Raw genomic sequence first — 8,123 nt, forward strand, 5'->3', positions numbered from 1 at the left:
AGAGAGTTGTTGTGACTTAGGAGCAGTTCTCAGAGATGTTCCGTGCTAGATATGTGTTGCGGGTGGAGCGCGAGAGATTGGCCGAGGAGTTTTTGGATCTGAGGTAGGGGACAGAGTCGGTGACGGAGATCACCAGGATGTTCACCGAGATGTCCATGTTTTGTCCTGAGTTTGCTTCAGAGCAGGCTCAGATGACTCGTTACTTGAGCATGCTCAAGAAGAATATTAGGCAGTTTGTTTCCAACCAACGTTATGATACCTTGTTAGAGTTGCATGAGGCCACCAGGCGGCGTGAGATTGAGATAGAGCTTCAGTTGAAGGAGCATAGACCGGCCCTGGTGCAGTCGCAACCAATGCTAAAGTGGTTCAATGCCGCTGATTCTAGATCGGGAGGGAAGAGGGGCCGCACTTGTGGAAAATGCGGAAAGGTTCCTAAGGGGCTTGTCGTACTGCCAGTGGATGCCACAAATGTGGCAAGGAGGGGCACTATGCGAGGGAATGCCGCCAACTGGCCCCAGCTCTGAGTTCCAGGATTTGCTATCATTGTGATCAGGTTGGCCATATGAAGGTCAAATTTCCATTGCTCGCCGCAAAGACGGCGCAGGCCCCAGCGCCAACCACTTTGAGGATTGGCGATGGGTGCTAGGGGAGGGCGGAGTCCCAGTGGGCTCGAGGTTGCGCTTTTCAACTCATTGCCGAGGAGGCCAGAGCAGCTCCAAATGTTGTGACTGGTATGTATCTATTCATTATTCCATTGATTATTTTTTTGTTATGCTTATATATATATATATATATATATATATATATATATATATATATATATATATATATATATATATGCCTCTGATAGGTACGTTCCTAGTGAACTCCTTGCCTGCTCTTGTGTTGTTTAACTCGGGTTCGAGTCGGTCTTTTATATCTTGATCTTTCAGTAGGGATTTTGATATGCCTATTGGGGAGTTGGAGTCTCCGTTGCGAGTTTCTATTGCCAACGAACACGGGGTTTGTGCGTCATCAGTGTATCAGGGTTGTGTATTAGAGATATTTGGAGTGCCTTATCCAATAGATCTGATCCCTATTCCCATGGGGGATGTTTGCGTGATTGTGGGTATGGATTGGTTGAGCTGGTTTGGTGCCATGATTGATTATGAGGGCCAACGCGTGGTAGTTCGAACCCCAAGTGGGGGAGATCTGGTTATCTATGGAGAGGGCACCAGGATGGGTTTAGGGTTTTGTTCAGCAACCGGGGCTCGACAATATGATCAACATGGGTGTGCGGGTTACTTGGCTTATGTGGTGGATACACGTGTTGGGGATCAGGTTTCAGTTTCAAAGGACTTGGTTGTCATGGAATTTGCAGATGTTCAGGATTGACCTCGTGCCAGGTGCGGCCCTATTGCCAAGGCGTCGTACCTCTTGGCACCGCCTAAGATGCAAGAGTTGTCATCTCAGCTGCAGGAGCTGCTAGGCAATCAATTCATCAGGCCGAGCAGTTCTCCACGGGGAGCACCAATATTGTTCGTCAAGAAGAAGGATGGTCAACACCGGATGTGCATTGATTACCGGGAGTTGAACAAGTTAACGGTAAAGAACCGTTATCCCTTTCCGTGGATTGATGACCTCTTCGATCAGTTGCAAGGTGCATCTTGGTTCTCTAAGATAGATTTGAGGTTTGGGTATCATCAGGTTAAAGTGAGAGAGGGAGACGTAGAGAAGACCGCGTTTCGGAATCGTTATGGGCATTATGAGTTCATGGTGATGCCGTTTGGGTTCACCCACATGCCTGTGGTGTTCATGGATTTGATGAATCGGGTATGAAGGCCGATGCACGATCATTTAGTTATTGTGTTTATTGATGACATCTTGGTGTATTCCAAGACTAGAGAGCAGCATGAGGAGCATCTCTACGAGCTTCGGGGGGTTTTGAGGCGAGAACGAATTTATGCTAAGTTCTCGAAGTGCGAGTTCTGGTTACGAGAGGTTCAGTTCCTTGGACACCCTGTTAACCAGGATGGGATTTTGGTCGATCCGGCCAAGATCGAGACCGTGATGTAGTGGGAGGTTCCGAAATCTCCCTCAGATATTAGGAGTTTCTTGGGGTTAGCAGGGTACTATCAGAGATTTATTCAAGATTTCTCCAAGATTGTGGTACCCCTCACTCGTTTGACGAGGAAGGGGGTGGATTTCAGATGGGGCCCTGAGCAGCAGTCGACATTTGAGAGTCTTCGGTAAAGATTTTGTGAGGCCCCGATATTGACCCTCCCAGAGGGAATTGAGGATTTTGTGGTATTCTGTGATGCTTCCATCACTGGCTTGGGGGCAGTCCTCATGCAGAGGGGGCGTATGATTGCTTATGCTTCGCGGTAACTGAAGCCGCACGAGACACGATATCCCACCCATGATCTGGAGTTGGGGGTAGTGGTTTTTTCCCTCAAGATTTTGGAGACACTATCTGTATTGGGTTCGTTGTACTATCTACACATATCACAAGAGTCCGAGGCATATTATGGACTAGCCGGACCTGAACATGAGGTAGCACAGGTGGCTGGATGTAGTCAAGGATTATGACTGCGAGATCCTTTACCATACAGGTAAAGCGAATGTGGTGGCTGATGCTTTGAGCCGCAAGTCAGCTGGATCTTCAGGTAAAGCGAATGTGGTGGCTGATGCTTTGAGCCGCAAGTCAGGGAGGCTCAGGCCGAGGGTGTTCGGGAAGATAAATGGAAGAAAGATAGGATCAGGGGTGAGATTGGCAGATTTGTCTCAGATAGCCGTGGGTTGTTGACCCGATGTGGATGGTTTTGGGTTTCGATGTCTGGTGGGGTCAGACAGATTGTGCTATAGGAGACTCATAAGTCTCGTTTTTACATAAATTTGGGGGCCACCAAGATGTACTGGGATTTGAGATTGAGCTATTGGTGGCCGTGTATGAAGGGAGAGACAGTCTGGTATGTGGAGAGATGCATGACCTGTCGGATGGTCAAGGATGAGCATTAGAGGCCGCATGGCAAGTTGTAGCCTCTGGTGGTTCCCATGTGGAAATAGGAGCAGATTACGATGGATTTTATCACCAAATTGCTGAAGGCGAAAAAAGGTTTTGATGCTATCTAGGTCATCGTGGATCGATTGAGCAAGAGTGCCCACTTTTTGGCGATTCGGGAGATCGTTGCTCGCCATGGGGTTCCGGTCTCCAGTGTTTCAAACCATGATGTTCGGTTCACCTCTCGTTTTTGGCAGAAGTTCCATGAGGAACTAGGCACGAGGTTGCACTTTAGCACTGCTTATCATCTGCAGAACGACGACCAAAGTGAGCGGACGGTACAAACCCTCGAGGATATGTTGCGAGCCTGTGTTATCGATTTCGGTGGGAGCTGTGACCCATACCTGCCTCTTGCAGAGTTTTCCTACAACAACAGTTATCACTCCAGCATTGGTGTTCATCATTTAGAGCTCTTGTATGGGCGTAGATGTTGTACCCCGTTTTATTGAGGCGAGGTTGGTCATAGGGTTATTGGGCAGACCGAAGTTGTCCTGTAGACCATAAAGTTGATTTAGCAGATCAGGCAGAGACTGTAGACGAAATAGAATCAGAAGAAGAGCTATGCCGACCGACGCCGATCCGAGTTGGAGTTTCAGGTCGGCGACATGGTATTACTGAAGGTATCACCTTGGAAAGGTGTGATACGCTTCAGGAAGAGGGGGAAGTTGGGCCCCCAGTATATTGGGCATTTTTGGGTGATTGCCAGGGTTGGAAAGGTTGCTTACAGATTGGATCTTCCTGAGGAGCTTAGTCAGATTCACAACAGTTTCCATGTTTCGTAGCTGTGAAAGTGCGTATTGGATGAGGATGTAGTGGTTTTCTTGGATGATATTCAGGTTGATGAGCGCCTAAACTATGTTGAGAGGCCGGTGGTTATCCTGGAAAGGAAGGTGAAGGTTTTGTGTAACAAGGAAGTACATTTGGTAAAGGTACGGTGGGAGCACCGAAGGGGCTCCGAGTAGACCTAGGAGCCGGAGGCTGAGATGCGGGAGCATTATCCAGATTTGTTCACCACCACAGACTTCGAGGACGATGTCTAGTTCAAGAGGGGGGAGAATTGTAACATCCCGATGTTCAGGTACTTCTAAATTCATCCCCATTATTCTATTTCATGTCAAATTGGTCCCTATGTCCAAGAAATATGCTTTGAAGCCCTAGTGGCAATTTCATAATTTGGGCAGGAGGAGTACGCCAAGCGTACATGTGTGTACGTTGAGCGTACTAGGACGTGCCCTAGTACGCTGGGTGTACTAGTGTCAGGAGGAAACCCTAATTTTTAGGGTTTGGGTGGTATTCAAGCAACATTATGGCTCATTTCTCCCTACCTTTTCAACCTCCACATCCTTTGAGATGTTTTTGCAAACCCTAGCCCCCTTAGTATGTGTTTTGAGCTCAAAGGTGTGCTTTTGGTGTGTTAAAGGAAGAAGAAGTTGCATCAAGGAGCCTTGAAGTGGAAGCAAGCTTGTGGATCTGGAATCTTAGCCTTCTTGAGAAGCTCCAGAAGGTATAAAGTCTATGCCTTGATGTCTTGGTTGTTAGATCCCATTTTTAGGTGTTTTATGTTGCTTTTCTTGTCCCAAAGGTTCCATATTGTGCATGGTTGGTTATTGTCGTTTTGAGCTGTCCTTCCAGACCCTTGGAAGGGTCCTAAGCCATAAAAATGAGGTCCCAATTGCTAGAATTGTTTCATACATCTTGTATAAGGTCTTAATGGATTAAGACCTTGTGTTGAGCACTTTGTGGACTTGTAAAGTCATAAAGTTTGAAAGTTTATTACTCTAGGGTGCTTTTGGATCGTAGATATGAAGTATGGGCTTGAGTGCTTAAGCCATTAAGCATTTAATGAAGTTTTGAGGTTGCGAGGTTACCCCCCGCGTAGATGGGAGTACGCCCCACGTACTCGGACAACCACCCCGATGGTGGTCTTCTGCGAGGATTCGCGTACGCTAAGCGGACCTCCGGAGTACACCTCATGTACTCGCATGGGCCAGCCTTGTTGAGTTGATTCGGTTGAGTTGACTCGGCTGGGTTGACTCGGTTGACTTAATGGGTTTGACCAGTTGACTTTGACCAAGTTGACCTTGAGGACATTTTGGGTATTTTTGGATTTTAATGGAATTGATAATTTGGTGGAAATAGGTATCGTTTAGAGAGATGAGATTCAGAGTCGGGCCTCAGCAGTTCTGTTTAGTTTGCGAGGTGTGTTTTCCCACTGCACTTACGGGTCGAAGGCATCAAGGTCGGCCCTTTGGATTGTTATCCTGGTTTATCATATGATTGAGTATTGTGGTGATCTGTAAGATCTATATCATGGTAGATAGGATGTTAGCATACGGTAGTGATATGTAAATATGCCTATTTCTCTGATGCCTGGTTATATGTTTATTATTTATGTGTATGTCGACATCTTGTGGTTGGTTTGGATGAGGAGATTCTGCTTTGTGCTGAAGGTCAAGACACCCAGGGCAGACCGGATAGACTGTAGGCCCTGCGAGGCGGTCCAGTCAGGCCGAAGGCCTGGAGAACGGTCCAGATAGGCTGAAGGCTTGGTGCGGCGATCCAGTCATGTTGAAGGTCATGTGAGCAGTCCAGATAGGCTGAAGGCCTGCGAGGCGGTCCAGTCATGTTGAAGGCTCTATATGCATGCTGTTTGTTATTGTTATATGTATTGTGTGTTAGTAATTTGGGGAAAGCTCACTAAGCATTGACTAACCGTTTTGGGTTATGTTTCAGGTACTTCAGAGGATCGCGGGAAGGCGAAGGCATGACCGTAGAAATCCTCATGTTTTGGACTTATGATTTTTGGGAAAACTCTGATATGGAACATGTTTTGAAACCTATGTTGTAAACGATTTATGTTTTGGTTGGCTTTTAAAGTTTAAAATTTTCTTGGATTTTATGGATGTTACAATTTATGTATTTATATGCACACAAAATGTTTTTATGTACTTAATAAATACATATTTAATATATTTTAAGGTATATATGGGTATAATAACGTATTTTACATAAGTGCATTTCATTTATTTTCACATAACTACGTTTTTATTAATATGTATTTAAAATAAAAATATGTTTTTATAAATAGGTATTTTGCATACATAAATGTTTTTAGAAAAAGTTTATATATAGGTATTTTGCATAAAAATGGTTTTAAAAACAAATTATTAATATATATATATATATATATATATATATATATATATATATATATATATATATATATATATATATATATATATATATATATATAGTTGAAACAAGAAAGTGACCCTCTTCAGCTAAGATGACCCGAAGACCTCAATGCTTTGAAGAGTTACTCGAAGATTGTTATGTCATCATAGGAACCCACAGACGTGAAGAAGTCCCGGATATGAACGTAACATGAAGATTGTCATAAGCTACCTTTTTACTGACTTTGCTTGTAATCGTTCTATTATCTGGTGTACCATTCAGTGTTACCGAAGTCAGATTCTTTATGTTAGTTTGTTATTTCTGTGTAACTTTTGGGACTCTATAAATAGAGCTTCCCACTTCATATTTACTTACTAATTCAGAGCTTATCAATTTAAGAACTTTTCATCTCTATATTACAAGTTATCTTACTGATACTTAATCCGAGTCCCTCTTCACTTATGTTGTTCATCATATGCTAACTTATTTTTGCATGCAATCTATTTTACGATTCAACTAAGTGTCTACTTGTTTAATGCTTATTGATATAAACTTGCTGCTATTTAATTTCCTTACATTTCTGCAATCTAACTTATCTTACTTTTATTGTTGAGCTAACAAGATCCATTGAGATTAACTTATTATCCACAACTTATTATCTCGTCACTAACGATTATCAAGTTTTTCTTTCAACAATTGGTATCAGATCCAAAGTGGTTGCTTTTTAATTTCTTTCAAAAATCGAAACTCTTTTCAATAAACTCTGATTTATAAGGCCTTCTATAGCACTAAATCTCATTAAAAAACAAGGAAAAATGGCACAAGCTTATTCGTTAAATGTTTCAAACAGTGTTGGAGGTTCTAACAAAGCTCCAATACTTGTTGCATCATCATTGGTCCCAAAGAATGGAAATATATTTAAAGAGACGAGGAAGAGATGTTTGGAGATCTATAGAATAAGGACCTCATGTCCCTATTCTCACTCCCATTGCAGCTGATGGTGATCAGGCAAGACTTGGAGGTGGTCCAACAGCCATGAACATACCTACCAACGATGATCTAGAAAAAGATGGAGAATGACGCAATTGCTTTCTACGAAATTTCTTGTGGTGTTGCTCCAGACAACCTTGACATCATCATCAACTGTGAATCTGCCAAAGAGATTTGGGATGTACTAAAAAATCTCTACCAAGGGTCTGAACAAGATCAAGACAAGAAACTCACTACGGCCCTCAATGAATTCACCAACTTTAAATCTCTGCCTGGTGAGAGTCTTGACGATTCATTCAAAAGGTTCAACCTCATAATCATGAAACTGCCAAATGCTGGTAATGTCAGAAGCAACCATGAAACCAACCTGCAGTGCCTGAATGGGCTAGGAAGACATTGGACAACCGCAAAGATGATAGTTCATGGAGACAGAAAGATTCAGACTCTTTCACATTTCAAACTCTACGCTGAACTTCAGGCTCAAGAGTCTACAATGTTAAAAGAATGTGTAGACTTGGGTGGATCACTAGATTTAATGGCTTAAACTCCTCAGTATGCCATCAAAGCTCCTCGTTACCCTTAACCCGGAGAGTAATCATATCAACAGTCAAATGACAACTCTCTATAGTCTTATGAAGCATATGTTGAACTAGATGATGAGGAGGAATTCCAAAATGCCACCCACCTTTCGAAAAAATCAACGGTTTACTAAATCACAATTCAACTAAAACTTCAACCCGTAGAACCACCACCAACGATATCACATAAACCCTCATCGCAATCCTCAGCCTCAAAATGCTCATCAAATAAAGGAAAACTCGCAGACTAACAAATCACAAGACTCCGGTACTACTACCAAAGACAACAAGGATGGAGTTCTTGTCTGTCACAAGTGTCACAAAAAAACCACTTAGCACGA

This window comes from Lactuca virosa, chromosome 9, assembly GCF_052849685.1.
Source record: "Lactuca virosa cultivar CGN04683 chromosome 9, Lactuca_virosa_CGN04683_v6, whole genome shotgun sequence".
Classification (NCBI taxonomy): Eukaryota; Viridiplantae; Streptophyta; class Magnoliopsida; order Asterales; family Asteraceae; genus Lactuca; species Lactuca virosa.